The sequence below is a fragment of the Phyllobates terribilis genome, unplaced genomic scaffold, assembly GCF_046119375.1.
Source record: "Phyllobates terribilis strain yellow unplaced genomic scaffold, ASM4611937v1 Scaffold_138__1_contigs__length_4804227, whole genome shotgun sequence".
In the NCBI taxonomy this organism is placed as follows: domain Eukaryota; kingdom Metazoa; phylum Chordata; class Amphibia; order Anura; family Dendrobatidae; genus Phyllobates; species Phyllobates terribilis.
In genome coordinates, this window is record NW_027362898.1 from 15653 (window position 1) to 35703 (window position 20051).

At 45.4% G+C, this 20051-nt stretch overlaps 11 non-coding genes and 1 pseudogene across 11 annotated transcripts; all 12 read left to right on the forward strand.

Annotated features, from left to right (window-relative positions):
* Nucleotides 1-591: 591 nt before the first annotated feature.
* Nucleotides 592-782, forward strand: LOC141205212 (U2 spliceosomal RNA). Its single transcript, XR_012275984.1, has one exon. It is a non-coding gene; the product is annotated as a U2 spliceosomal RNA (small nuclear RNA).
* Nucleotides 783-1904: 1122 nt separating this feature from the next.
* On the forward strand, nucleotides 1905-2095 carry LOC141205224 (U2 spliceosomal RNA). The gene has a single exon (XR_012275995.1). It is a non-coding gene; the product is annotated as a U2 spliceosomal RNA (small nuclear RNA).
* Nucleotides 2096-3210: 1115 nt separating this feature from the next.
* Nucleotides 3211-3401, forward strand: LOC141205400 (U2 spliceosomal RNA). Its single transcript, XR_012276167.1, has one exon. It is a non-coding gene; the product is annotated as a U2 spliceosomal RNA (small nuclear RNA).
* A 1075-nt stretch (nucleotides 3402-4476) lies between these two features.
* On the forward strand, nucleotides 4477-4667 carry LOC141205235 (U2 spliceosomal RNA). Its single transcript, XR_012276006.1, has one exon. It is a non-coding gene; the product is annotated as a U2 spliceosomal RNA (small nuclear RNA).
* Nucleotides 4668-5792: 1125 nt separating this feature from the next.
* Nucleotides 5793-5983, forward strand: LOC141205342 (U2 spliceosomal RNA). Its single transcript, XR_012276109.1, has one exon. It is a non-coding gene; the product is annotated as a U2 spliceosomal RNA (small nuclear RNA).
* A 1122-nt stretch (nucleotides 5984-7105) lies between these two features.
* On the forward strand, nucleotides 7106-7296 carry LOC141205248 (U2 spliceosomal RNA). Its single transcript, XR_012276018.1, has one exon. It is a non-coding gene; the product is annotated as a U2 spliceosomal RNA (small nuclear RNA).
* A 1125-nt stretch (nucleotides 7297-8421) lies between these two features.
* Nucleotides 8422-8612, forward strand: LOC141205259 (U2 spliceosomal RNA). Its single transcript, XR_012276029.1, has one exon. It is a non-coding gene; the product is annotated as a U2 spliceosomal RNA (small nuclear RNA).
* A 1121-nt stretch (nucleotides 8613-9733) lies between these two features.
* Nucleotides 9734-9924, forward strand: LOC141205270 (U2 spliceosomal RNA). The gene has a single exon (XR_012276040.1). It is a non-coding gene; the product is annotated as a U2 spliceosomal RNA (small nuclear RNA).
* Nucleotides 9925-11047: 1123 nt separating this feature from the next.
* Nucleotides 11048-11238, forward strand: LOC141205282 (U2 spliceosomal RNA). The gene has a single exon (XR_012276051.1). It is a non-coding gene; the product is annotated as a U2 spliceosomal RNA (small nuclear RNA).
* A 1121-nt stretch (nucleotides 11239-12359) lies between these two features.
* Nucleotides 12360-12550, forward strand: LOC141205293 (U2 spliceosomal RNA). Its single transcript, XR_012276062.1, has one exon. It is a non-coding gene; the product is annotated as a U2 spliceosomal RNA (small nuclear RNA).
* Nucleotides 12551-13672: 1122 nt separating this feature from the next.
* LOC141205482 (U2 spliceosomal RNA) lies at nucleotides 13673-13859 on the forward strand. Its single transcript, XR_012276241.1, has one exon. It is a non-coding gene; the product is annotated as a U2 spliceosomal RNA (small nuclear RNA).
* A 5867-nt stretch (nucleotides 13860-19726) lies between these two features.
* On the forward strand, nucleotides 19727-19824 carry LOC141205488 (U2 spliceosomal RNA; annotated as a pseudogene).
* Nucleotides 19825-20051: the final 227 nt, after the last annotated feature.

The following is a 20051-nucleotide window of genomic DNA, read 5'->3' on the forward strand; positions in this document are numbered from 1 at the left end:
ATTTAATGCCTGCAGACTATAAAAGAGAAACCAACCCAAAAAGTTTGGTTGATTAGTCTGTGGCATTCTTTTAAACTGTTGCTTATGGCGGTCTCTGTGAGCTTCTCAGTGACATTCAGCCATCCAGGTATCCCGCCTGCAGTAGACGGAATGTGGCAATGGAACGCTGGCTGCGCGTGTCATAATAGGCTCTGAGCCTTTATATACCTGCGCACAGCAGCAGCCACCTTCAGTCTGCTGCTGGACAGCCAGCAGCAGCAGCAGCAGGAGAGGTAATTAATCAGCAACCCTCCTGCTAAGGGTAGACAGCTGCTCGTTCCACCCCCCCCCCGCCTTAATTGGTTCTCCTCCCTTCCAACGGTGTTGAGGCGGGTGGGAACAGCCGGGGGTTGAGGGTACTGTGCTAAAAGAGGTGGAGTTATGCAGATCTAAAACGCGTGGATTGCAGCAGCAGCAAGCCGAAAAGTGCAGGCATGTGAGGGATCTAGAGGTTGACAGCATGTCTTCTTAACGGGAGTCCAGGTGGCCATCTCCACAAATGGACTTTTCAGAATCCTTGGGTGGCACCATAGTCGGAAACCAATTCTGGTTATCGCTTCTCGGCCTTTTGGCTAAGATCAAGTGTAGTATCTGTTCTTATCAGTTTAATATCTGATACGTCCCCTATCTGGGGACCATATATTAAATGGATTTTTAGAACAGGGAGATGGAAAAAGAGCTTGCTCTGTCCACTCCACGCATTGACCTGGTATTGCAGTATCTCCAGGACCGGTGCACCCCTTCTTTAATGCAGTTTCTAAAATCAGAAAGAATTGAATTCAATGCTTTTTGTTCATTTTGCTTGTTTGTCGGATTTTGGGATGGACTCTTTGGCTTTGCTTTTCTTCTCCTCATTGGATTTTTCATGTTAAAAGTTGCAGAAGCCAGATGACAAGCTCATTTTGGTTCAACTTCAGCAACTGTGCATTGCATTGCCATGTAATGTAATGTAATGCAATGCTATCTATCTAGCTCTCCCTCTATACTTCCTTTTGGATAAACAGACATATTAGGCAAGCATTTTGGAGCTTTCACCTAAATAACTACAGGTGGTGAGATAAGCTGCACAATATAATTGACCTTTCAGTATATTGTTGCACACACACCATCTATTTAGCAAATGCCCTTGTTATCAACAGCAGCCTTTTAAACTCACCTGAGCTAACAGGTATGTGAGCTGGTTACTCTGCTGCGCTTAAAATTTCTTTTTTGGTTTGCTATAATGCCTTTTCTGAAACGTTGTCTCCCTCTGCTGGAACACTGACTTCTTTCATTTAATGCCTGCAGACTATAAAAGAGAAACCAACCCAAAAAGTTTGGTTGATTAGTCTGTGGCATTCTTTTAAACTGTTGCTTATGGCGGTCTCTGTGAGCTTCTCAGTGACATTCAGCCATCCAGGTATCCCGCCTGCAGTAGACGGAATGTGGCAATGGAACGCTGGCTGCGCGTGTCATAATAGGCTCTGAGCCTTTATATACCTGCGCACAGCAGCAGCCACCTTCAGTCTGCTGCTGGACAGCCAGCAGCAGCAGCAGCAGGAGAGGTAATTAATCAGCAACCCTCCTGCTAAGGGTAGACAGCTGCTCGTTCCACCCCCCCCCCCCGCCTTAATTGGTTCTCCTCCCTTCCAACGGTGTTGAGGCGGGTGGGAACAGCCGGGGGTTGAGGGTACTGTGCTAAAAGAGGTGGAGTTATGCAGATCTAAAACGCGTGGATTGCAGCAGCAGCAAGCCGAAAAGTGCAGGCATGTGAGGGATCTAGAGGTTGACAGCATGTCTTCTTAACGGGAGTCCAGGTGGCCATCTCCACAAATGGACTTTTCAGAATCCTTGGGTGGCACCGTAGTCGGAAACCAATTCTGGTTATCGCTTCTCGGCCTTTTGGCTAAGATCAAGTGTAGTATCTGTTCTTATCAGTTTAATATCTGATACGTCCCCTATCTGGGGACCATATATTAAATGGATTTTTAGAACAGGGAGATGGAAAAAGAGCTTGCTCTGTCCACTCCACGCATTGACCTGGTATTGCAGTATCTCCAGGACCGGTGCACCCCTTCTTTAATGCAGTTTCTAAAATCAGAAAGAATTGAATTCAATGCTTTTTGTTCATTTTGCTTGTTTGTCGGATTTTGGGATGGACTCTTTGGCTTTGCTTTTCTTCTCCTCATTGGATTTTTCATGTTAAAAATTGCAGAAGCCAGATGACAAGCTCATTTTGGTTCAACTTCAGCAACTGTGCATTGCATTGCCATGTAATGTAATGTAATGCAATGCTATCTATCTAGCTCTCCCTCTATACTTCCTTTTGGATAAACAGACATATTAGGCAAGCATTTTGGAGCTTTCACCTAAATAACTACAGGTGGTGAGATAAGCTGCACAATATAATTGACCTTTCAGTATATTGTTGCACACACACCATCTATTTAGCAAATGCCCTTGTTATCAACAGCAGCCTTTTAAACTCACCTGAGCTAACAGGTATGTGAGCTGGTTACTCTGCTGCGCTTAAAATTTCTTTTTTGGTTTGCTACAATGCCTTTTCTGAAACGTTGTCTCCCTCTGCTGGAACACTGACTTCTTTCATTTAATGCCTGCAGACTATAAAAGAGAAACCAACCCAAAAAGTTTGGTTGATTAGTCTGTGGCATTCTTTTAAACTGTTGCTTATGGCGGTCTCTGTGAGCTTCTCAGTGACATTCAGCCATCCAGGTATCCCGCCTGCAGTAGACGGAATGTGGCAATGGAACGCTGGCTGCGCGTGTCATAATAGGCTCTGAGCCTTTATATACCTGCGCACAGCAGCAGCCACCTTCAGTCTGCTGCTGGACAGCCAGCAGCAGCAGGAGAGGTAATTAATCAGCAACCCTCCTGCTAAGGGTAGACAGCTGCTCCTTCCACCCCCCCCCCCGCCTTAATTGGTTCTCCTCCCTTCCAACGGTGTTGAGACGGGTGGGAACAGCCGGGGGTTGAGGGTACTGTGCTAAAAGAGGTGGAGTTATGCAGATCTAAAACGCGTGGATTGCAGCAGCAGCAAGCCGAAAAGTGCAGGCATGTGAGGGATCTAGAGGTTGACAGCATGTCTTCTTAACGGGAGTCCAGGTGGCCATCTCCACAAATGGACTTTTCAGAATCCTTGGGTGGCACCGTAGTCGGAAACCAATTCTGGTTATCGCTTCTCGGCCTTTTGGCTAAGATCAAGTGTAGTATCTGTTCTTATCAGTTTAATATCTGATACGTCCCCTATCTGGGGACCATATATTAAATGGATTTTTAGAACAGGGAGATGGAAAAAGAGCTTGCTCTGTCCACTCCACGCATTGACCTGGTATTGCAGTATCTCCAGGACCGCTGCACCCCTTCTTTAATGCAGTTTCTAAAATCAGAAAGAATTGAATTCAATGCTTTTTGTTCATTTTGCTTGTTTGTCGGATTTTGGGATGAACTCTTTGGCTTTGCTTTTCTTCTCCTCATTGGATTTTTCATGTTAAAAGTTGCAGAAGCCAGATGACAAGCTCATTTTGGTTCAACTTCAGCAACTGTGCATTGCATTGCCATGTAATGTAATGTAATGCAATGCTATCTATCTAGCTCTCCCTCTATACTTCCTTTTGGATAAACAGACATATTAGGCAAGCATTTTGGAGCATTGACCTTTCAGTATATTGTTGCACACACACCATCTATTTAGCAAATGCCCTTGTTATCAACAGCAGCCTTTTAAACTCACCTGAGCTAACAGGTATGTGAGCTGGTTACTCTGCTGCGCTTAAAATTTCTTTTTTGGTTTGCTACAATGCCTTTTCTGAAACGTTGTCTCCCTCTGCTGGAACACTGACTTCTTTCATTTAATGCCTGCAGACTATAAAAGAGAAACCAACCCAAAAAGTTTGGTTGATTAGTCTGTGGCATTCTTTTAAACTGTTGCTTATGGCGGTCTCTGTGAGCTTCTCAGTGACATTCAGCCATCCAGGTATCCCGCCTGCAGTAGACGGAATGTGGCAATGGAACGCTGGCTGCGCGTGTCATAATAGGCTCTGAGCCTTTATATACCTGCGCACAGCAGCAGCCACCTTCAGTCTGCTGCTGGACAGCCAGCAGCAGCAGCAGCAGGAGAGGTAATTAATCAGCAACCCTCCTGCTAAGGGTAGACAGCTGCTCGTTCCACCCCCCCCCCGCCTTAATTGGTTCTCCTCCCTTCCAACGGTGTTGAGGCGGGTGGGAACAGCCGGGGGTTGAGGGTACTGTGCTAAAAGAGGTGGAGTTATGCAGATCTAAAACGCGTGGATTGCAGCAGCAGCAAGCCGAAAAGTGCAGGCATGTGAGGGATCTAGAGGTTGACAGCATGTCTTCTTAACGGGAGTCCAGGTGGCCATCTCCACAAATGGACTTTTCAGAATCCTTGGGTGGCACCGTAGTCGGAAACCAATTCTGGTTATCGCTTCTCGGCCTTTTGGCTAAGATCAAGTGTAGTATCTGTTCTTATCAGTTTAATATCTGATACGTCCCCTATCTGGGGACCATATATTAAATGGATTTTTAGAACAGGGAGATGGAAAAAGAGCTTGCTCTGTCCACTCCACGCATTGACCTGGTATTGCAGTATCTCCAGGACCGGTGCACCCCTTCTTTAATGCAGTTTCTAAAATCAGAAAGAATTGAATTCAATGCTTTTTGTTCATTTTGCTTGTTTGTCGGATTTTGGGATGGACTCTTTGGCTTTGCTTTTCTTCTCCTCATTGGATTTTTCATGTTAAAAGTTGCAGAAGCCAGATGACAAGCTCATTTTGGTTCAACTTCAGCAACTGTGCATTGCATTGCCATGTAATGTAATGTAATGCAATGCTATCTATCTAGCTCTCCCTCTATACTTCCTTTTGGATAAACAGACATATTAGGCAAGCATTTTGGAGCTTTCACCTAAATAACTACAGGTGGTGAGATAAGCTGCACAATATAATTGACCTTTCAGTATATTGTTGCACACACACCATCTATTTAGCAAATGCCCTTGTTATCAACAGCAGCCTTTTAAACTCACCTGAGCTAACAGGTATGTGAGCTGGTTACTCTGCTGCGCTTAAAATTTATTTTTTGGTTTGCTACAATGCCTTTTCTGAAACGTTGTCTCCCTCTGCTGGAACACTGACTTCTTTCATTTAATGCCTGCAGACTATAAAAGAGAAACCAACCCAAAAAGTTTGGTTGATTAGTCTGTGGCATTCTTTTAAACTGTTGCTTATGGCGGTCTCTGTGAGCTTCTCAGTGACATTCAGCCATCCAGGTATCCCGCCTGCAGTAGACGGAATGTGGCAATGGAACGCTGGCTGCGCGTGTCATAATAGGCTCTGAGCCTTTATATACCTGCGCACAGCAGCAGCCACCTTCAGTCTGCTGCTGGACAGCCAGCAGCAGCAGCAGCAGGAGAGGTAATTAATCAGCAACCCTCCTGCTAAGGGTAGACAGCTGCTCGTTCCACCCCCCCCCCCCCCCGCCTTAATTGGTTCTCCTCCCTTCCAACGGTGTTGAGGCGGGTGGGAATAGCCGGGGGTTGAGGGTACTGTGCTAAAAGAGGTGGAGTTATGCAGATCTAAAACGCGTGGATTGCAGCAGCAGCAAGCCGAAAAGTGCAGGCATGTGAGGGATCTAGAGGTTGACAGCATGTCTTCTTAACGGGAGTCCAGGTGGCCATCTCCACAAATGGACTTTTCAGAATCCTTGGATGGCACCGTAGTCGGAAACCAATTCTGGTTATCGCTTCTCGGCCTTTTGGCTAAGATCAAGTGTAGTATCTGTTCTTATCAGTTTAATATCTGATACGTCCCCTATCTGGGGACCATATATTAAATGGATTTTTAGAACAGGGAGAAGGAAAAAGAGCTTGCTCTGTCCACTCCACGCATTGACCTGGTATTGCAGTATCTCCAGGACCGGTGCACCCCTTCTTTAATGCAGTTTCTAAAATCAGAAAGAATTGAATTCAATGCTTTTTGTTCATTTTGCTTGTTTGTCGGATTTTGGGATGGACTCTTTGGCTTTGCTTTTCTTCTCCTCATTGGATTTTTCATGTTAAAAGTTGCAGAAGCCAGATGACAAGCTCATTTTGGTTCAACTTCAGCAACTGTGCATTGCATTGCCATGTAATGTAATGTAATGCAATGCTATCTATCTAGCTCTCCCTCTATACTTCCTTTTGGATAAACAGACATATTAGGCAAGCATTTTGGAGCTTTCACCTAAATAACTACAGGTGGTGAGATAAGCTGCACAATATAATTGACCTTTCAGTATATTGTTGCACACACACCATCTATTTAGCAAATGCCCTTGTTATCAACAGCAGCCTTTTAAACTCACCTGAGCTAACAGGTATGTGAGCTGGTTACTCTGCTGCGCTTAAAATTTCTTTTTTGGTTTGCTACAATGCCTTTTCTGAAACGTTGTCTCCCTCTGCTGGAACACTGACTTCTTTCATTTAATGCCTGCAGACTATAAAAGAGAAACCAACCCAAAAAGTTTGGTTGATTAGTCTGTGGCATTCTTTTAAACTGTTGCTTATGGCGGTCTCTGTGAGCTTCTCAGTGACATTCAGCCATCCAGGTATCCCGCCTGCAGTAGACGGAATGTGGCAATGGAACGCTGGCTGCGCGTGTCATAATAGGCTCTGAGCCTTTATATACCTGCGCACAGCAGCAGCCACCTTCAGTCTGCTGCTGGACAGCCAGCAGCAGCAGCAGCAGGAGAGGTAATTAATCAGCAACCCTCCTGCTAAGGGTAGACAGCTGCTCGTTCCACCCCCCCCCCCCGCCTTAATTGGTTCTCCTCCCTTCCAACGGTGTTGAGGCGGGTGGGAACAGCCGGGGGTTGAGGGTACTGTGCTAAAAGAGGTGGAGTTATGCAGATCTAAAACGCGTGGATTGCAGCAGCAGCAAGCCGAAAAGTGCAGGCATGTGAGGGATCTAGAGGTTGACAGCATGTCTTCTTAACGGGAGTCCAGGTGGCCATCTCCACAAATGGACTTTTCAGAATCCTTGGGTGGCACCGTAGTCGGAAACCAATTCTGGTTATCGCTTCTCGGCCTTTTGGCTAAGATCAAGTGTAGTATCTGTTCTTATCAGTTTAATATCTGATACGTCCCCTATCTGGGGACCATATATTAAATGGATTTTTAGAACAGGGAGATGGAAAAAGAGCTTGCTCTGTCCACTCCACGCATTGACCTGGTATTGCAGTATCTCCAGGACCGGTGCACCCCTTCTTTAATGCAGTTTCTAAAATCAGAAAGAATTGAATTCAATGCTTTTTGTTCATTTTGCTTGTTTGTCGGATTTTGGGATGGACTCTTTGGCTTTGCTTTTCTTCTCCTCATTGGATTTTTCATGTTAAAAGTTGCAGAAGCCAGATGACAAGCTCATTTTGGTTCAACTTCAGCAACTGTGCATTGCATTGCCATGTAATGTAATGTAATGCAATGCTATCTATCTAGCTCTCCCTCTATACTTCCTTTTGGATAAACAGACATATTAGGCAAGCATTTTGGAGCTTTCACCTAAATAACTACAGGTGGTGAGATAAGCTGCACAATATAATTGACCTTTCAGTATATTGTTGCACACACACCATCTATTTAGCAAATGCCCTTGTTATCAACAGCAGCCTTTTAAACTCACCTGAGCTAACAGGTATGTGAGCTGGTTACTCTGCTGCGCTTAAAATTTCTTTTTTGGTTTGCTACAATGCCTTTTCTGAAACGTTGTCTCCCTCTGCTGGAACACTGACTTCTTTCATTTAATGCCTGCAGACTATAAAAGAGAAACCAACCCAAAAAGTTTGGTTGATTAGTCTGTGGCATTCTTTTAAACTGTTGCTTATGGCGGTCTCTGTGAGCTTCTCAGTGACATTCAGCCATCCAGGTATCCCGCCTGCAGTAGACGGAATGTGGCAATGGAACGCTGGCTGCGCGTGTCATAATAGGCTCTGAGCCTTTATATACCTGCGCACAGCAGCAGCCACCTTCAGTCTGCTGCTGGACAGCTAGCAGCAGCAGCAGCAGGAGAGGTAATTAATCAGCAACCCTCCTGCTAAGGGTAGACAGCTGCTCGTTCCACCCCCCCCCCCCCCCGCCTTAATTGGTTCTCCTCCCTTCCAACGGTGTTGAGGCGGGTGGGAACAGCCGGGGGTTGAGGGTACTGTGCTAAAAGAGGTGGAGTTATGCAGATCTAAAACGCGTGGATTGCAGCAGCAGCAAGCCGAAAAGTGCAGGCATGTGAGGGATCTAGAGGTTGACAGCATGTCTTCTTAACGGGAGTCCAGGTGGCCATCTCCACAAATGGACTTTTCAGAATCCTTGGGTGGCACCGTAGTCGGAAACCAATTCTGGTTATCGCTTCTCGGCCTTTTGGCTAAGATCAAGTGTAGTATCTGTTCTTATCAGTTTAATATCTGATACGTCCCCTATCTGGGGACCATATATTAAATGGATTTTTAGAACAGGGAGATGGAAAAAGAGCTTGCTCTGTCCACTCCACGCATTGACCTGGTATTGCAGTATCTCCAGGACCGGTGCACCCCTTCTTTAATGCAGTTTCTAAAATCAGAAAGAATTGAATTCAATGCTTTTTGTTCATTTTGCTTGTTTGTCGGATTTTGGGATGGACTCTTTGGCTTTGCTTTTCTTCTCCTCATTGGATTTTTCATGTTAAAAGTTGCAGAAGCCAGATGACAAGCTCATTTTGGTTCAACTTCAGCAACTGTGCATTGCATTGCCATGTAATGTAATGTAATGCAATGCTATCTATCTAGCTCTCCCTCTATACTTCCTTTTGGATAAACAGACATATTAGGCAAGCATTTTGGAGCTTTCACCTAAATAACTACAGGTGGTGAGATAAGCTGCACAATATAATTGACCTTTCAGTATATTGTTGCACACACACCATCTATTTAGCAAATGCCCTTGTTATCAACAGCAGCCTTTTAAACTCACCTGAGCTAACAGGTATGTGAGCTGGTTACTCTGCTGCGCTTAAAATTTCTTTTTTGGTTTGCTACAATGCCTTTTCTGAAACGTTGTCTCCCTCTGCTGGAACACTGACTTCTTTCATTTAATGCCTGCAGACTATAAAAGAGAAACCAACCCAAAAAGTTTGGTTGATTAGTCTGTGGCATTCTTTTAAACTGTTGCTTATGGCGGTCTCTGTGAGCTTCTCAGTGACATTCAGCCATCCAGGTATCCCGCCTGCAGTAGACGGAATGTGGCAATGGAACGCTGGCTGCGCGTGTCATAATAGGCTCTGAGCCTTTAGATACCTGCGCACAGCAGCAGCCACCTTCAGTCTGCTGCTGGACAGCCAGCAGCAGCAGCAGCAGGAGAGGTAATTAATCAGCAACCCTCCTGCTAAGGGTAGACAGCTGCTCGTTCCACCCCCCCCCCCGCCTTAATTGGTTCTCCTCCCTTCCAACGGTGTTGAGGCGGGTGGGAACAGCCGGGGGTTGAGGGTACTGTGCTAAAAGAGGTGGAGTTATGCAGATCTAAAACGCGTGGATTGCAGCAGCAGCAAGCCGAAAAGTGCAGGCATGTGAGGGATCTAGAGGTTGACAGCATGTCTTCTTAACGGGAGTCCAGGTGGCCATCTCCACAAATGGACTTTTCAGAATCCTTGGGTGGCATCGTAGTCGGAAACCAATTCTGGTTATCGCTTCTCGGCCTTTTGGCTAAGATCAAGTGTAGTATCTGTTCTTATCAGTTTAATATCTGATACGTCCCCTATCTGGGGACCATATATTAAATGGATTTTTAGAACAGGGAGATGGAAAAAGAGCTTGCTCTGTCCACTCCACGCATTGACCTGGTATTGCAGTATCTCCAGGACCGGTGCACCCCTTCTTTAATGCAGTTTCTAAAATCAGAAAGAATTGAATTCAATGCTTTTTGTTCATTTTGCTTGTTTGTCGGATTTTGGGATGGACTCTTTGGCTTTGCTTTTCTTCTCCTCATTGGATTTTTCATGTTAAAAGTTGCAGAAGCCAGATGACAAGCTCATTTTGGTTCAACTTCAGCAACTGTGCATTGCATTGCCATGTAATGTAATGTAATGCAATGCTATCTATCTAGCTCTCCCTCTATACTTCCTTTTGGATAAACAGACATATTAGGCAAGCATTTTGGAGCTTTCACCTAAATAACTACAGGTGGTGAGATAAGCTGCACAATACAATTGACCTTTCAGTATATTGTTGCACACACACCATCTATTTAGCAAATGCCCTTGTTATCAACAGCAGCCTTTTAAACTCACCTGAGCTAACAGGTATGTGAGCTGGTTACTCTGCTGCGCTTAAAATTTCTTTTTTGGTTTGCTACAATGCCTTTTCTGAAACGTTGTCTCCCTCTGCTGGAACACTGACTTCTTTCATTTAATGCCTGCAGACTATAAAAGAGAAACCAACCCAAAAAGTTTGGTTGATTAGTCTGTGGCATTCTTTTAAACTGTTGCTTATGGCGGTCTCTGTGAGCTTCTCAGTGACATTCAGCCATCCAGGTATCCCGCCTGCAGTAGACGGAATGTGGCAATGGAACGCTGGCTGCGCGTGTCATAATAGGCTCTGAGCCTTTATATACCTGCGCACAGCAGCAGCCACCTTCAGTCTGCTGCTGGACAGCTAGCAGCAGCAGCAGCAGGAGAGGTAATTAATCAGCAACCCTCCTGCTAAGGGTAGACAGCTGCTCGTTCCACCCCCCCCCCCCCGCCTTAATTGGTTCTCCTCCCTTCCAACGGTGTTGAGGCGGGTGGGAACAGCCGGGGGTTGAGGGTACTGTGCTAAAAGAGGTGGAGTTATGCAGATCTAAAACGCGTGGATTGCAGCAGCAGCAAGCCGAAAAGTGCAGGCATGTGAGGGATCTAGAGGTTGACAGCATGTCTTCTTAACGGGAGTCCAGGTGGCCATCTCCACAAATGGACTTTTCAGAATCCTTGGGTGGCACCGTAGTCGGAAACCAATTCTGGTTATCGCTTCTCGGCCTTTTGGCTAAGATCAAGTGTAGTATCTGTTCTTATCAGTTTAATATCTGATACGTCCCCTATCTGGGGACCATATATTAAATGGATTTTTAGAACAGGGAGATGGAAAAAGAGCTTGCTCTGTCCACTCCACGCATTGACCTGGTATTGCAGTATCTCCAGGACCGGTGCACCCCTTCTTTAATGCAGTTTCTAAAATCAGAAAGAATTGAATTCAATGCTTTTTGTTCATTTTGCTTGTTTGTCGGATTTTGGGATGGACTCTTTGGCTTTGCTTTTCTTCTCCTCATTGGATTTTTCATGTTAAAAGTTGCAGAAGCCAGATGACAAGCTCATTTTGGTTCAACTTCAGCAACTGTGCATTGCATTGCCATGTAATGTAATGTAATGCAATGCTATCTATCTAGCTCTCCCTCTATACTTCCTTTTGGATAAACAGACATATTAGGCAAGCATTTTGGAGCTTTCACCTAAATAACTACAGGTGGTGAGATAAGCTGCACAATATAATTAACCTTTCAGTATATTGTTGCACACACACCATCTATTTAGCAAATGCCCTTGTTATCAACAGCAGCCTTTTAAACTCACCTGAGCTAACAGGTATGTGAGCTGGTTACTCTGCTGCGCTTAAAATTTCTTTTTTGGTTTGCTACAATGCCTTTTCTGAAACGTTGTCTCCCTCTGCTGGAACACTGACTTCTTTCATTTAATGCCTGCAGACTATAAAAGAGAAACCAACCCAAAAAGTTTGGTTGATTAGTCTGTGGCATTCTTTTAAACTGTTGCTTATGGCGGTCTCTGTGAGCTTCTCAGTGACATTCAGCCATCCAGGTATCCCGCCTGCAGTAGACGGAATGTGGCAATGGAACGCTGGCTGCGCGTGTCATAATAGGCTCTGAGCCTTTAAATACCTGCGCACAGCAGCAGCCACCTTCAGTCTGCTGCTGGACAGCCAGCAGCAGCAGCAGCAGGAGAGGTAATTAATCAGCAACCCTCCTGCTAAGGGTAGACAGCTGCTCGTTCCACCCCCCCCCCCGCCTTAATTGGTTCTCCTCCCTTCCAACGGTGTTGAGGCGGGTGGGAACAGCCGGGGGTTGAGGGTACTGTGCTAAAAGAGGTGGAGTTATGCAGATCTAAAACGCGTGGATTGCAGCAGCAGCAAGCCGAAAAGTGCAGGCATGTGAGGGATCTAGAGGTTGACAGCATGTCTTCTTAACGGGAGTCCAGGTGGCCATCTCCACAAATGGACTTTTCAGAATCCTTGGGTGGCATCGTAGTCGGAAACCAATTCTGGTTATCGCTTCTCGGCCTTTTGGCTAAGATCAAGTGTAGTATCTGTTCTTATCAGTTTAATATCTGATACGTCCCCTATCTGGGGACCATATATTAAATGGATTTTTAGAACAGGGAGATGGAAAAAGAGCTTGCTCTGTCCACTCCACGCATTGACCTGGTATTGCAGTATCTCCAGGACCGGTGCACCCCTTCTTTAATGCAGTTTCTAAAATCAGAAAGAATTGAATTCAATGCTTTTTGTTCATTTTGCTTGTTTGTCGGATTTTGGGATGGACTCTTTGGCTTTGCTTTTCTTCTCCTCATTGGATTTTTCATGTTAAAAGTTGCAGAAGCCAGATGACAAGCTCATTTTGGTTCAACTTCAGCAACTGTGCATTGCATTGCCATGTAATGTAATGTAATGCAATGCTATCTATCTAGCTCTCCCTCTATACTTCCTTTTGGATAAACAGACATATTAGGCAAGCATTTTGGAGCTTTCACCTAAATAACTACAGGTGGTGAGATAAGCTGCACAATATAATTGACCTTTCAGTATATTGTTGCACACACACCATCTATTTAGCAAATGCCCTTGTTATCAACAGCAGCCTTTTAAACTCACCTGAGCTAACAGGTATGTGAGCTGGTTACTCTGCTGCGCTTAAAATTTCTTTTTTGGTTTGCTACAATGCCTTTTCTGAAACGTTGTCTCCCTCTGCTGGAACACTGACTTCTTTCATTTAATGCCTGCAGACTATAAAAGAGAAACCAACCCAAAAAGTTTGGTTGATTAGTCTGTGGCATTCTTTTAAACTGTTGCTTATGGCGGTCTCTGTGAGCTTCTCAGTGACATTCAGCCATCCAGGTATCCCGCCTGCAGTAGACGGAATGTGGCAATGGAACGCTGGCTGCGCGTGTCATAATAGGCTCTGAGCCTTTATATACCTGCGCACAGCAGCAGCCACCTTCAGTCTGCTGCTGGACAGCCAGCAGCAGCAGCAGCAGGAGAGGTAATTAATCAGCAACCCTCCTGCTAAGGGTAGACAGCTGCTCGTTCCACCCCCCCCCCCCGCCTTAATTGGTTCTCCTCCCTTCCAACGGTGTTGAGGCGGGTGGGAACAGCCGGGGGTTGAGGGTACTGTGCTAAAAGAGGTGGAGTTATGCAGATCTAAAACGCGTGGATTGCAGCAGCAGCAAGCCGAAAAGTGCAGGCATGTGAGGGATCTAGAGGTTGACAGCATGTCTTCTTAACGGGAGTCCAGGTGGCCATCTCCACAAATGGACTTTTCAGAATCCTTGGGTGGCACCGTAGTCGGAAACCAATTCTGGTTATCGCTTCTCGGCCTTTTGGCTAAGATCAAGTGTAGTATCTGTTCTTATCAGTTTAATATCTGATTAGAGATGAGCGGTGTTCGACTAGAACTGTTCGCCAATCTCAAATTCGAGCTGTTTTGGGCGGTGTTCGAGTTGTTCCACGAACCCGAACGATTTGCAAAAAATTCGGCTGTTCGAGGTTATGTTCGATAACTGTTCGTGCACCAAAAGCGTGTCCTGCATGTCTGGCGCTATTTAGAGCACCAATCATGCAGGGATTGTCTGCCACTCACTGTAATGCCGCAGCCATGGTGGTTGTGGCATTACAGTGATTGCCCAAATCGATGGGAACAGTGCCAACAGTGAAACATGAAAAGCCGGCAATTCATCAGCGGCATACACCGGTACCCGACAATTTAGAACCGAAAGAATAGAGCTTCACACATAGATTAGATAGATATAAACATGTCAGTCACATATATATGAAGTACAGTGACAGTGTTGCTTACTGTACTTGTCATTTAGCGTAAAGGATTTATCAAAAAAAATAATAGTGTTTTCATGCACCGTCTCTTTAAAAAAGCCGGCCGGCAATTCAGCAGCGGTACCCGACAATTTAGAATAGAAAGAATAGAGAATCACACATAGATTAGATAGATAGAAACATGTCAGCCACATATATATGAAGTACAGTGACAGTGTTGCTTACTGTACTTGTCATTTAGCGTAAAGGATTTATCAAAAAAAATAATAGTGTTTTCATGCACCGTCTCTTTAAAAAAGCCGGCGGGCAATTCAGCAGCGGTACCCGACAATTTATAACAGACAGAATAGAGCTTCACACATAGATTAGATAGATAGAAACATGTCAGCCACATATATATGAAGTACAGTGACAGTGTTGCTTACTGTACTTGTCATTTAGTGTAAAGGATTTATCAAAAAAAATAATAGTGTTTTCATGCACCGTCTCTTTAAAAAAGCCGGCCGGCAATTCAGCAGCGGTACCCGACAATTTAGAATAGAAAGAATAGAGAATCACACATAGATTAGATAGATAGAAACATGTCAGCCACATATATATGAAGTACAGTGACAGTGTTGCTTACTGTACTTGTCATTTAGCGTAAAGGATTTATCAAAAAAAATAATAGTGTTTTCATGCACCGTCTCTTTAAAAAAGCCGGCGGGCAATTCAGCAGCGGTACCCGACAATTTATAACAGACAGAATAGAGCTTCACACATAGATTAGATAGATAGAAACATGTCAGTCACATATATATGAAGTACAGTGATAGTGTTGGTTACTGTACTTGTCATTTAGTATTAAAATAAAGGATTTATTATTAAGAAAATAGGCGTGGGGTTCCCCTTAATTTTAGGCTCTAGCGGAGGTTAAGCAGACGGCTGGGGCAGATGTTTGAAGCCTGGGAAGGGGGTAATACCCACGGAGCTTCCCAGGCTACTAATATCAGCCCCCAGCTGAATACATAGCCTTTACTAGCTATTAAAATGGGGGACCCCCCAAAAAAAATGACGTGGGGTCCCCCCTAATTTAATAGCTAGCAAAGGCTAGGCAGACAGCTGGGGGCTGATATTAATAGCCCAGGAAGGGAGCCATGAATATTGGCCCCCTCCCAGGCTAGAAACACCAGCCGTCAGCCGCCCCAGAAATGGCGCATTCATAGGATGCGCCAATTCTGGCACTTAGCCTCGCTCTTCCACGCTGCCCTGGTGCGGTGGCAGGGGGTAATAGGGTTGGGGTTGATGTCAGCTTATAATGCCAGCTGACATCAAGCCCAGGTTAGTAATGGAGAGGCGTCTATAAGACACCCCCATTACTAACCCCATAGTCAAAGTTAAAAAAAACACAAACACCCAGAATAAAGTCCTTTAATTGAAATAAAGACACAATCCTTTATTGTTCTAAATTAAACCATACTTACCGTCACGCCCATTCCAGCTGAAGCCAACGATCTCCTGCAATAAAAGAAAAATAATAAAGCAACCTCATCCTTACCTTTCCATGGTTCCCACGACAGCTTCAGCTCTGCTACATCGAGATGACAGGCTGGACCGCAGCAGAACGCTGCCATCCAGCCTGTCATCCCGCAGACACTGAGAAGCGCAGGCTTGCTTGCGCTGCTCAGCGTCTCTCTGTGACGACATCCAGATGAGCCGAGTTCATGTCCAATGAACTCGGCTCACCTCATGCACGTCACTGACAGCGTGGGAAAATTCTCACGCTGAAGCGGTGAGTGCAGGAAAATTTTCCCACGCTGTCAGTGACGTGCATAAGGTGAGCTCATGTCCAATGAACTCAGCTCACCTCCTGCACGTCACTGACAGCGTGGGAGAATTCTCCTGCACTCAGCGCTTCAGTGTGAGAATTCTCCCACGCTGAAGCGCTGAGTGCAGGAGAATTTTCCCACGCTGTCAGTGACGTGCATGAGGTGAGCCGAGTTCATTGGACATTAACTCGGCTCATCTGGATGCCCTCACAGAGAGACACTGTGGAGCGCAAGCAAGCCTGCGCTTCTCAGTGTCTGCGGGATGACAGGCTGGATGGCAGCGTTCTGCTGCGGTCCAGCCTGTCATCTCGATGTAGCAGAGCTGAAGCTGTCATGGGAACCATGGAAAGGTAAGGATGATGTTGCTTTATTATTTTTCTTTTATTTCAGGAGATCGTTGGCTTCAGCTGGAATGGGTGTGATGGTAAGTATGGTTTAATTTAGAACAATAAAGAATTGTGTCTTTATTTCAATTAAAGGACTTTTTTCTGGGTGTTGTGTTTTTTTTAAATACTTTACTAGAAATTCATGGTGGTCATGTCTAATATTGGCGTGACCCCATGAATTTCGGGCTTAGGGCCAGCTGATAATGCCAAGCTGGCCCTAACCCCTTTATTACCCAGTGAGCCACCGCATCAGGGCCCTGGATGAGTTGGGTACAGCGCCAGAAGATGGCGCTTCTATGAACGCGCCATTTTCCGGGATGGCTGCGGACTGCAATTTGCAGCGGGGGGGGGCCCAGAAAGCTTGGGCCTCCCTGCGCTGCGGATTCCAGCCCCCAGCTGCCTAGTTGTACCTGGCTGGACACAAAAACAGGGCGAAGCCCCACGTCAATTTTCTTTAAATTATTTCATGAAATAATTAAGAAAAAAAGGGCTTCCCTATATTGTTGTGTCCGGCCAGGTACAAATAGGCAGCTGGTGGTTGGGGGCAGCCCGTTCCTGCCTGCTGTACCTGGCTGGACACAAATATAGTGCGAAGCCCCACGTCAATTTTTTTTAAATTATTTCATGAATTTCCTGAAATAATTTAAAAAAATTTAAGTGGGGCTTCGCACTATATTTGTGTCCAGCCAGGTACAGCAGGCAGGAACGGGCTGCCCCCATCCACCAGCTGCCTATTTGTACCTGGCCGGACACAACAATATAGGGAAGCCCTTTTTTTCTTAATTATTTCATGAATTTCATGAAATAATTAAAAAAAAAAGTACGTGGGGCTTCGCCCTATTTTTGTGTCCAGCCAGGTACAACTAGGCAGCTGGGGGCTGGAATCTGCAGCGCAGGGAGGCCCAAGCTTTCTGGGCCCCCCCCCGCTACAAATTGCAGTCCGCAGCCACCCCGGAAAATGGCGCTTTCATAGAAGCGCCATCTTCTGGCGCTGTGCCCAACTCATCCAGGGCCCTGGTGCGGTGGCTCACTGGGTAATAAAGGGGTTAGGGCCAGCTTGGTATTATCAGCTGGCCCCAAGCCCAAAATTCATGGGGTCACGCCAGTATTAGACATGACCGCCATGAATTTCTAGTAAAGTATTTAAAAAAAACACAACACCCAGAATAAAGTCCTTTAATTGAAATAAAGACACAATTCTTTATTGTTCTAAATTAAACCATACTTACCATCACACCCATTCCAGCTGAAGCCAACGATCTCCTGCAATAAAAGAAAAATAATAAACCAACCTCATCCTTACCTTTCCATGGTTCCCACGACAGCTTCAGCTCTGCTACATCGAGATGACTGGCTGGACCGCAGCAGAACGCTGCCATCCAGTCTGTCATCCCGCAGACACTGAGAAGCGCAGGCATGCTTGCGCTCCTCACTGTCTCGCTGTGACGGCATCCAGATGAGCCGAGGTCATGTCCAATGAACTCGGCTCACCTCATGCACGTCACTGACAGCGTGGGAAAATTCTCACGCTGAAGTGCTGAGTGCAGGAGAATTCTCCCACGCTGTCAGTGATGTGCATGAGGTGAGCTCATGTCCAATGAACTCAGCTCACCTCCTGCACGTCACTGACAGCGTGGGAAAATTCTCCTGCAATCAGCGCTTCAGCGTGAGAATTTTCCCACGCTGTCAGTGACGTGCATGAGGTGAGCCGAGTTCATTGGACATGAACTCGGCTCTTCTGGATGTCGTCACAGAGAGACGCTGAGCAGCGCAAGCAAGCCTGCGCTTCTCAGTGTCTGCGGGATGACAGGCTGGATGGCAGCGTTCTGCTGCGGTCCAGCCTGTCATCTCGATGTAGCAGAGCTGAAGCTGTCGTGGGAACCATGGAAACGTAAGGATGAGGTTGCTTTATTATTTTTCTTTTATTGCAGGAGATCGTTGGCTTCAGCTGGAATGGGCGTGATGGTAAGTATGGTTTAATTTAGAACAATAAAGGATTGTGTCTTTATTTCAATTAAAGGACTTTATTCTGGGTGTTTGTGTTTTTTTTAACTTTGACTATGGGGTTAGTAATGGCGGTGTCTTATAGACGCCTCTACATTACTAACCTGGGCTTGATGTCAGCTGGCATTATAAGCTGACATCAACCCCAACCCTATTACCCCCTGCCACCGCACCAGGGCAGCGTGGAAGAGCGAGGCTAAGTGCCAGAATTGGCGCATCCTATGAATGCGCCATTTCTGGGGCGGCTGACGGCTGGTGTTTCTAGCCTGGGAGGGGGCCAATATTCATGGCTCCCTTCCTGGGCTATTAATATCAACCCCCAGCTGTCTGCCTAGCCTTTGCTAGCTATTAAATTAGGGGGGACCCCACGTCATTTTTTTGGGGGGGTCCCCCATTTTAATAGCTAGTAAAGGCTATGTATTCAGCTGGGGGCTGATATTAGTAGCCTGGGAAGCTCCGTGGGTATTACCCCCTTCCCAGGCTTCAAACATCTGCCCCAGCCGTCTGCTTAACCTCCGCTAGAGCCTAAAATTAAGGGGAACCCCACGCCAATTTTTTTAATAATAAATCCTTTATTTTAATACTAAATGACAAGTACAGTAACCAACACTATCACTGTACTTCATATATATGTGACTGACATGTTTCTATCTATCTAATCTATGTGTGAAGCTCTATTCTGTCTGTTATAAATTGTCGGGTACCGCTGCTGAATTGCCGGCCGGCTTTTTTAAAGAGACAGTGCATGAAAACACTATTATTTTTTTAAATAAATCCTTTACACTAAATGACAAGTACAGTAAGCAACACTATCACTGTACTTATTATATATGTGACTGACATGTTTCTATCTATCTAATCTATGTGTGAAGCTCTATTCTTTCTGTTCTAAATTGTCGGGTACAGATGCTGAATTGCCGGCCGGCTTTTTTAAAGAGACGGTGCATGAAAACACTAATATTTTTTTTAATAAATCCTTTACACTAAATGACAAGTGCAGTAACCAACACTGTCACTGTGCTTCTTATATGTGTGACTGACATGTTTCTATCTATCTAATCTATGTGTGATGCTCTATTCCTTCTTGTCTAAATTGTCGGGTACCGGTGTATGCCGCTGCTGAATTTGCCGGCCGGCTTTTTTAAAGAGAGTGTCTTCTGAGCAGTTTGTCAGCTTTTGGACACCTTTGCAGGTGTTTTCTATGTGTTTCTATGTGTTTTTGTTTGCCTGCCATTGGTTTTAACGGTGTTCGACGGTGTTCTAAGGTGTTCGACGAACAGTTCGACGAACAGTTCCTCGAACATCCCGGTGTTCGACGAACCGAACCGAACCCGAACACTACGGGGGTGGCTCAACACTATATCTGATACGTCCCCTATCTGGGGACCATATATTAAATGGATTTTTAGAACAGGGAGATGGAAAAAGAGCTTGCTCTGTCCACTCCACGCATTGACCTGGTATTGCAGTATCTCCAGGACCGGTGCACCCCTTCTTTAATGCAGTTTCTAAAATCAGAAAGAATTGAATTCAATGCTTTTTGTTCATTTTGCTTGTTTGTCGGATTTTGGGATGGACTCTTTGGCTTTGCTTTTCTTCTCCTCATTGGATTTTTCATGTTAAAAGTTGCAGAAGCCAGATGACAAGCTCATTTTGGTTCAACTTCAGCAACTGTGCATTGCATTGCCATGTAATGTAATGTAATGCAATGCTA